The sequence below is a fragment of the Penaeus monodon genome, unplaced genomic scaffold (genome assembly GCF_015228065.2).
Source record: "Penaeus monodon isolate SGIC_2016 unplaced genomic scaffold, NSTDA_Pmon_1 PmonScaffold_370, whole genome shotgun sequence".
In the NCBI taxonomy this organism is placed as follows: Eukaryota; Metazoa; Arthropoda; class Malacostraca; order Decapoda; family Penaeidae; genus Penaeus; species Penaeus monodon.
In genome coordinates, this window is record NW_023658450.1 from 64,274 (window position 1) to 73,900 (window position 9,627).

Here is a 9,627-nt window from a genome sequence, read left to right on the forward strand (position 1 = left end):
TAAACTTGTAAATTCCAGTCAAATTCTAAGTTCTAAATTCTAGTGAAATAAAGAGCGTATATCACTAAAGCAATTTCCGATATATAAATGACTATTCGTAAGTCTAATCAATTTCTAATTTCTAAATTCTAATGAAATTAACAAACTAACATGTATATATAATTTCTAGTTAAATATTGATGACAAAATAACAGATATATATAAATTCTGGTGAAATATTGATGACGAAATAACATATATATATATATATATATATATATATATATATATATATATATATATATATATATATATATATATATAATATATTCTAATGAAATATTGATGACAAAATAACATATATATATTTACTAAGTATACACGAGGGCGAGAGTATTAATAATATCCTATTATTATTATATTATGTTAAACATTCGTAATATCATCCTCGTTCGTGTTAAAGATTCGTAATTCGACGAAAATTCAAAATTCAAAGGCTTGTGAATAACGTCCTTGCCACATACGCACACCACATACGCACATCCTAACTACACACACCACATACGCACATTCCTGTTACATACACACACCACAAACGCACATCCTAACTACATACATACCTCACAAACGCACATCCTTAATACATACACACAAAAGAGGCACACCCCTGCCACATACACATGTCACAAACGCACATTCCTGGCACATACACACACCACAAACGCACATTCCTGCCACATACACACCCCACAAACGCACATTCCTGCCACATACACACCCCACAAACGCACATTCCTGCCACATACACACCCCGCACATCCTCACACCTCGAACCCACACACAACCTTGCAAACTCCCTATCTCTCTCTCTCTCTCTCTTCTCTCTCTCATTTCTTTTCCCCTCTCTATCTCTCTTTCTCTCTCTCTTCTCTCTCTTTCTCTTCTTCTCTCTCTTCTCTCTCTCTTCTCTATCTCTCTCCCCCTCTTTCTCCTCTCTCTCTCTTTTTCTCTTCTCATCTTTCTCTCTCTCTCTCTCTCTATCTTTCTCTCTTCTCCTCTCTCTCTTTTTCTCTCTCTCTCTCTCTCTCTCTCTCTCTCTCTCTCTCTCTCTCTCTCTATTTTCTCTCTCTCTCCTCTCTCTCTTCTCTCTCCTCTCTCTTTTCTCTCTCCTCTCTCTCTTTTTTTTCTCTCTCTCTCTCTCTCTATCTTTTCGCTCTCCCTCCCTCCCTCTCTCAAAACCCACAACAACGCAAAAAAAACAACGCTCGCTCCTTGACCCATGTGCTTGGGACTGGGGGGTGGTGGGTGCGACTGCGGGGGGGGGCGGGGACGTGAAGGACCTCAGGGGATTCCCCGAAACGCTTCCCGAGGGTCGAGCGGCCTCCTCCGTCGGGTAAGGTCGAGCTGCAAGAGAGAGAGAGAAATGGGGTGAGTTGGGCGGGAGAGAGAGAGAGAGAGAGAAAGGGAGGGAGAGGGAGGGAAGGAGGGAGAGAAAGGGAGGGGGAGGGAGGAGGGAGAGAAAGGGAGGAAGAGGGAGGAGAAAGGGAGAAAGGGAGGAGAGGAGAGAGAAGAGAAGGAAGATGAGAAGAAAGAGAAGAAGAGAAAGAGAGAGAAGGAAAGAGAGAGAGAGAGGAGAGAGAGAGAGAGAGAGAAAGAGAGAGAGGAGAGGGAGAGAGAGAGAGAGAGAAAAGGGAGGGAGAGAGACAGAGGGGAGAGAGACAGAGGGAGAGAGAATAAGAAAGAGACAGAATAAGAAAGAGAGAAAAGGAAAGAGAAAGAGAGACAGAGAGGGAGAGAAAGAGAAGGAAAGAGAGAGCGAGAAAAAAACAAAAAAAAAACAGAAAGAGCATAAGAGAGAAAGAAGGAATAAACAAAAAAATTAGGGAAGTGAAGCAAATCACAAGGAACGAAGCAAGTGAAGAAGAAGAAAATAAATAAATAAACAAGAGAAAACCCAATAATCAGCAGAATAAGAAACAAAATTACAAGAAAGACAAGAAAATTATGAATTAGATAAAACAAAGGGAAAAAAATACCTTGATGCATATAATTAAAATACATGATAATTAGATTCTCATACATCAAAAATTTGCATATATAATTAATAAAATCCGCAATTAAACATAATCATTAGTCCATTATAATAATATATATAATTAATTAACCTATTAATACCCAATCAATTTCTGAAAAACAATCATATACGAAAAAAAAAAAAATTGGAAAAAAAAAAAAAAATATATGAAAATAAAAATATATGAAATATATACAAAAATAAATAAATAAATAAATGAAAATAATTGTTTAAATAGATTAAATAATCGATTTAATAGACCTATGTAATTAATATCTATTGATTTTTAATGAAAATGGATTAAATAGATATCTATTAATTCCATTTTCAAATCATTATCAAAAATATAAAATAGAGAAAAGTAACGAATACGAAGATAAAATAAAATGGCAAATTACGAAAGAAAAACTTAATGACATTAAAAAAAAAGAGAAAAAATATATTAACTCAATCCCCCCCCCCAAAAAAAAAAAAAAAAAAATTAATAATAATAATAATAATAACAAGAATAATAATATAAATAATAATAATAATAATAATAATAATAATAATAATGATAATAATAATAATATATATAATAATAATAATGATAATAATAATGATAATTAACATGCACCATTAACCAAAGACATTGCAACCAAAACTACAATTGCAAACGTAAGGAAAATAATTTTTAAAAAACGAGAAAACACGTGTAAAAGGAAAACGAAAATCCCCTTTACGTCTTTGAATCAACCACAATAATAATAATGTTTTTTAAATGGTCGAATAACAAGAAAATTGATTAAACGCAAGACCTTAATTCGCTTTACGTCTTTGAATAAACCATAACAACCCTTTTTAATCAATCAAAAACCGAGAAAATTGATTAAACGCAAAACCAAAATCCTCTTTACGTTTTTGAATCAACCACAATAATAATAATAATGTTTTTTAATCAATCAACTAACAAGAAAATTAATTAAACGCAAGACCTTAATTCGCTTTACGTCTTCGAATCAACCACAACCCTTTTTAAATAATCACATAACGACAAAATACACTTTACGTTCTTGAATAAACCATAATAACCTTTTTTTAATCAATCAAAAACCGAGAAAATTGATTAAACGCAAAACCAAAATCCTCTTTACGTTTTTTAATCAACAATAACCCTTTTTAAATGATAAAATAACAAGAAAATTGAATAAACGCAAGACCTTAATTCGCTTTACGTCTTCGAATCAACCACAATAACTTTTTAAATAATCAAATAACGACAAAATTGTAAAATAACATAAAATACACTTTACGTTCTTGAATAAACCACAATAACAACCCTTTTTAATCAATCAAAAACAGAGAAAATTGATTAAACGCAAGACCTTAATTCGCTTTACGTCTTCGAATCGAATTTTTAATCAATCAAAAAACAAGAAAATTGATTAAACGCAAGACCTTAATTCTCTTTAATTCTCTGGAAGATCAAATAACAAGAAAAACGAAAATCCCCTTTACGTCTTTGAATCAACCACAATAATAAGAACGCTTTTTAAATGGTCAAATAACAAGAAAATTGATTAAACGCAAGACCTTAATTCCCTTTACGTCTTTGAATAAACCACAAAAACAACCCTTTTTTAAACAATCAAAAACAGAGAAAATTGATTAAACGCAAAACCAAAATCCTCTTTACGTTTTTTAATCAACAATAACCCTTTTTAAATGATCGAATAACAAGAAAATTGATTAAACGCAAGACCTTAATTCGCTTTACGTCTTCGAATCAACCACAAAAACAACCCTTTTTTAAATGATTAAACACCAAAAAAATTATTAAAAAAAAAAAAAAAAAAATTCCCCTTTACGTCTTCTAATACAAACCCAAAAAAATTAAAAATAAATAAATAAATAATATATATATATATAAAAAAAAAAAAAAAAAAAAAACTATACATACCAAAAAAACGTCAAAACAACAAAACTTTAACAAAGGAATAAACAAAATCCTAAACCTTAGTTAATTACCGACTTATTTAATTAATGAATTAATTACTGACTTAGTTAATTACCGACTTATTTAATTAATGAATTAATTACTGACTTAGTTAATTACCGACTTATTTAATTAATGAATTAATTACTGACTTAGTTAATTACCGACTTATTTAATTAATGAATTAATTACTGACTTAGTTAATTACCGACTTAATTAATCACCGACTTACTGACTTAATCTATTACTGACTTAATTAATTACTTGTACAGACTGTGCTTATTACGATAATGAGTTACTTAATTGTACAGACGGCACTTATCACAATAATCAGTTACTTACTAATTAACTACGGCACTCATTACAATAATAGATTACCTGAACAGACGGCACTTATCATAATAATTAATTATCTGTACAGACCGCTCTCATTAAAATAATCATACCTGAACAGATCGCGTTTATTACAATAGTTAATTACTAGCACTGACGGCACACCTGAACAGACGGCACTTATCACAATATTAATTACAGACCGCATTTATTACAATAATTAATTACCTGAATAGACCGCATTTGTCACGATATTCCGGTTCAATAATCATACCTGAACAGACCGCGTTTATTACAATAATTAATTACCTGAAAAGACCGCACGTAACACAATAATGAGAGACTTACTGACTTACTCGTACAGACCGCTCTCATTACAAAAACCATACCTGTACAAACCGCGTTTATTACAATAGCTAATTACCTGAAAAAAACGCATTTATTACAATAATCATACCTGAACAGACCGCGTTTATTACAATAGTTAATTACCTGTATAGGACCGCTCTCATTACAATAATCATACCTGAACAGACCGCGTTTATTACAATAGTTAATTACTAGCACTGACGGCACACCTGAACAGTCGGCACTTATCACAATATTAATTACAGACCGCATTTATTACAATAATTAATTACCTGAATAGACCGCATTTGTCACGATATTCATACCTGATCAGACGGCGCTCATTACAATAATCATACCCGAACAGACCGCGTTTATTACAATAATTAATTACCTGAAAAGACCGCACGTAACACAATAATCATACCTGAACAGACCACGTTTATTACAATAGTTAATTACTAGCACTGACGGCACACCTGAACAGACGGCACTTATCACAATATTAATTACAGACCGCATTTATTACAATAATTAATTACCTGAATAGACCGCATTTGTCACGATATTCATACCTGATCAGACGGCGCTCATTACAATAATCATACCTGAACAGACCGCGTTTATTACAATAATTAATTACCTGAAAAGACCGCACGTAACACAATAATGAGAGACTTACTGACTTACTCGTACAGACCGCACTCATTACAAAAACCATACCTGTACAAACCGCGTTTATTACAATAGTTAATTACCTGAAAAAACTGCATTTATTACAATAATCATACCTGAACAAACCGCGTTTATTACAATAAAAAATTTACCTGTATAGACCGCTCTCATTACAATAACCACACCTGAACAGACCACGTTTATTACAATAGTTAATTACTAGCACTGACGGCACACCTGAACAGACGGCACTTATCACAATATTAATTACAGACCGCATTTATTACAATAATTAATTACCTGAATAGACCCTTTACCTGTATAGACCGCACTCATTACAATAATCATACCTATACAAACCGCGTTTATTACAATAAAAAAATTTACCTGTACTGACGGCATATCTGAACAGACGGTACTTATCACAAAATTAATTACAGACCGCATTTATTACAATAATTAATTACAATAACTATACCTGTACAAACCACGTTTATTACAATAAAAAAATTTACCTGTATAGACCGCTCTCATTACAATAATCATACCTATACAAACCGCGTTTATTACAATAAAATTTTTTTACCTGTACTGACTGCCGTTACTCCCCAGGGAAGAACCAAGGAGTGGGGGAGGGGGAGGGAGGGCAGGACCCCCTATGGAGGGACCCCCAAGCATGGCAGCCAGACTGGAAATGAGGAGGAGGATGAGAATGAGGAGGAGGATGAGGAGGAGGAGGAGGAGGAGGAGGAGGAGGAGGAGGAGGAGGAGGAGGAGGAGGAGGAGGAGGAGAGAGAGAGGAAGAGGAGGAGGATGAGAATGAGGAGGAGGAGGAGGAGGAGGAGGAGGAGGAGGAGGATGAGAATGAGGAGGAGGAGGAGGAGGAGAGAGAGAGGAAGAGGAGGAGGAGGAGAATGAGGAGGAGGAGAGAGAGAGAGAGGAAGAGGAGGAGGATGAGAATGAGGAGGAGGAGGGAATGAGGAAGGAAGAGGAGGAGAAAGAGAAAGAAGAGGGAGAAAAAGAGACAGGAGGAGGAGGAGGAAAGGAGAGGAGGAAGAGGAGGAGGTGGAGAAGAACATGGGTGAAAGGAGAAGAACAAAGAGAAGGATGGAAGGAGGAAGAAGAAAAAGAAGAAGATGATGAAGAAGAAGGAGAAGAAGGAGAAGGAGAAGAAGGAGAAGAAGAAGAAGGAGAAGAAGATGAAGGAGAAGAAGGAGAAGAAGATGAAGGAGAAGAAGAAGAAGAAGAAGGAGAAGAAGATGAAGAAGCAGAGATGGAAGAAGAGAATAATGAATATCAGAGAAGGAGGAAGAGAGGGAAGAAAGGGAAATGGAGGAGGAGGAGAAGGAGAGGGAGAAAAAAAAGGAAAAAAATGCAACTAAAAAAACAAGAAAAAAGCGCATGCAATAACAACAACAATAACAAAAGGATTACAAATAACAATAACAATAACAATAACTTAATAATAACAATAACAATAACTTAATAATAATGATAAATTAATATCAAAAAAAGAGAGAGAGAGAAAAAAAAAATCTAGTCAAAACCTCACAAGAAAGTCGATAAACCTCATTAAAACCTCATAAAAAAAAAAAAATTTATAAAGCAAAATTCTAAACCTCATAAACTACCTCGTCTAAACCTCATAAAACAGACCTCACAACCTCACAATCTTTACTAGTTTTCCTCATAACCTCACAACTGCAAGTGTGATTCCCTCAACCTCATAAACTGCCACAGTTCAACCTCACAATCTTTACTAGTACCTCATAACCTCATAAAACGTGGCATCAACCTCACAATCCTAACTAGTTGTACCTTATAACCTCATAAAACACTGCACCTCGACTCACAATTGTGATTCCCTCACAACCTCACAATCTTTACTAGTTGTACCTATCCACAATCCTAACTGGTTATCCTCATAACCTCACAAAACGCGGCATCAACCTCACAATCCTAACTAGTTGTACCTCATAACCTCATAAAACACTGCACCTCGACTCACAATTGTGATTCCCTCACAACCTCACAATCTTTACTAGTTGTGCCTCATAACCTCATAAAACCTCGTCAGAAATACATTGATCATGTATCTGTTTTTTTTTTTTTTTAATGAGGTTTTAAATTTATATTAATTAATTAATTAAAATTAAATTTAATTAAAATTAGATTAATAAACCTCACAAGAAAATCGATAAACCTCATTAAAACCTCATTTAAAAAAAACAGATTTTAGTTAATTAATTAAATTAATTAATTATTAATTAAAATTAAATTAAATTTAATTTAATTAATTAATGAGATTTTAACAGATTACCCTAACAGAGCCTGCGTGAAAAAATGTCTCGCCCTCGTAACTTTATCTAAACTTACCTCATAATATAAACTTCTCACCCTCATAACCCCACTCACAACCTCACAAGGTTATGAGGTTATGAGACCTCACCCTCATAACTCCACTAACCTCTCACCCTCACAAAAACGAGTCCATAACCTCATTTTCCTCACACTTTCCCAGCCTCAAAACCTATCGGAACCTCACTCACAACACGAGACCCCCCATACAACCTCACAGAAAAATAACAAGACCTCACAACCTCATAAAATCCTCACACACGAGACCCCCCATACAACCTCACAGAAAAATAACAAGGCCTCACAACCTCATAAAATCCTCACACACGAGACCCCCCATACAACCTCACAGATAAATAACAAGGCCTCACAACCTCGCAATGCCAACAGAACCAACAAAAACGAGAACCCCCCATAACCTCACAGGAAAAATACAACAAAACCCCCTGGACCCCATAGAACCTCACAGAAAAATGACAAGACCTCACTCACAACCTCATAAAATCCTCACCTAAAATCCTCAAACCCCGAAACACCAACAGAGCCAACACGAGACCCATACAACCTCACAGAAAAATAATGACAAGACCTCACTCACAACCTCATAAAATCCTCACAACCTCACAACGCAAGACCCCCACACCAACCTCACAGGACCCCAAGACCTCACCTCGGGAAAAACAAAACCCCTGGACCCCAAGACCAAGACCCCAAGACCAAAACCCCCCTGGACCCCAAGACCCCAAGACCAAGACCCCTGGACCCCAAGACCAAAACCCCCCCTGGACCCCAAGACCCCAAGACCAAAACCCCTGGACCCCAAGACCAAGACCCCTGGACCCCAAGACCCCAACAAAAACCCCAAGACCCCAAGACTCCAAAACCCCAAGACCCCAAAGACCCCCAACCCCCCCCCCCGGGACCCCATAGAACCTCACCTCGTAGGATTGGGGCTGTAGGGGTTCTCCGCAGGCGACGAGGTGGAGGGCGGGACCCCACCCCCCCCGACCCCTCCTCCGAGGCCGCCCAGACCCCCAACGGAGGAGGAGGAGGGGGGAGGGAACGGCGTGAGGGAGTAGCCCCCTCCTCCTCCTCCCCCTCCCCCCCCTGGGCGGTGGAGGGAGTGGGGTCCCTCGCTGTACACGCTGCTCGACGTGCTGCCGCCCACCACTGCAAGACCAGGGGATTTATGAGGTGGGGAGGGAGTAATGAGGTGGGATTCATGAGTATGGGTTAAGGGTTCATGAGTATGGGGATTTATGTGTGTGGGGAGGGATTCATGAGGGATTTATGAGTGTGGGGAGGGATCAATGAGGGATTTATGAGTGTGGGGAGGGAGTAATGAGGGATTAATGAGGTGGGATTCATGAGGGATTAATGAGTATGGGGAGGGATTCATGAGGGATTAATGAGGTGGGATTTATGAGTATGGGGATTAATGAGTGTGGGGAGGGATTAATGAGGGATTCATGAGTATGGGGATTTATGTGTGTGGGGAGGGATCAATGAGGGATTTATGAGTGTGGGGAGGGAGTAATGGGGTGGGATTCATGAGGGATTAATGAGGTGGGATTTATGAGTATGGGGATTTATGTGTGGGGAGGGATTCATGAGTGTAGGGAGGGATTCATGAGATGGGATTTATGTGAAATTATGAGGTGGGTGTGGGGAGGGATTAATGAGTGTGGGGAGGGATAGATAGAAAGAGAGAGAAAGATATATATATATAATATATATATATATATATATATATATATATATATATATATATAGAGAGAGAGAGAGAGGAGAGAGAGAGAGAGAGAGAGAGAGAGAGAGAGAGAGAGAGACAAAGAGAAAGAGAGAGGGAGAAAAAGAGAGAGAGAGAGAGAGAGAGAGAGAGAGA

The 9,627-nt window shown here is 36.9% G+C and overlaps 1 long non-coding RNA gene across 1 annotated transcript; it reads right to left on the reverse strand.

The window, feature by feature from the left end:
• Positions 1–1,358: 1,358 nt before the first annotated feature.
• Positions 1,359–8,745, reverse strand: LOC119570740. Its single transcript, XR_005228461.1, has 3 exons — positions 8,681–8,745; positions 5,971–6,072; positions 1,359–1,383 (listed from the first exon to the last, which is right to left on the reverse strand). It is a non-coding gene; the product is annotated as an uncharacterized LOC119570740 (long non-coding RNA).
• Positions 8,746–9,627: the final 882 nt, after the last annotated feature.